The following is a 710-nucleotide window of genomic DNA, read 5'->3' on the forward strand; positions in this document are numbered from 1 at the left end:
CAAGTTCTCTAATTTAAAACAAAAAAGCAAAATTTAAATGGGTCTACTATAGAATTCCTAGAAATCCAACTTGAAAAATTATGTTAAAAATGGAAAATAAAAAGTGAAATAAATTTAATTGAGAGTTATCCTTCGTCTGTCCCATTTTATGTGAGACTTTTTATTTCTCGAGAATCAAATAGTTTAAGTTTGAGCATAAATTTGCGTATGATATCTTCAATTTTTTTTAAAAAATTGGAGAAATTAAATAAATAGTAATCTTAGCTTCTAAGAAATGTGACATCATCATTTACATATCCAACTTTTATATATATAAAAGAGTTAAAAAAGAAAAAATAAGTGATTTAAGAAAATTATATAAATAACATTAATGATGAGATGAAGATTAAGAAAAAACGTCAAATAAATTAGTAGTATTGATGATGATAAAAGTTAAATAAATCATTTTTTCTATTATCTAATTTTTTAACATAAAATTTCCAATCTTTTAAAATAAAAAAAAATGTTAAAAATAAAAATAAAAATCGAGGCAATAATTATTTTAAAGAAAAATATAACCAAAATTGTCAGAAAAAATTGATAAAAATAAATAAGTATCTATTACTAAGAATGGTGTCACTACATTTTCTATTTTAACTTTATTGTTACATATGGATAGAAACTTTTAGAAGAAGAAATGATCCAAAAATTTAAAAATAATGATTCCTTAA

This window comes from Solanum tuberosum, unplaced genomic scaffold, assembly GCF_000226075.1.
Source record: "Solanum tuberosum cultivar DM 1-3 516 R44 unplaced genomic scaffold, SolTub_3.0 scf00339, whole genome shotgun sequence".
NCBI classification, from domain to species: Eukaryota; Viridiplantae; Streptophyta; class Magnoliopsida; order Solanales; family Solanaceae; genus Solanum; species Solanum tuberosum.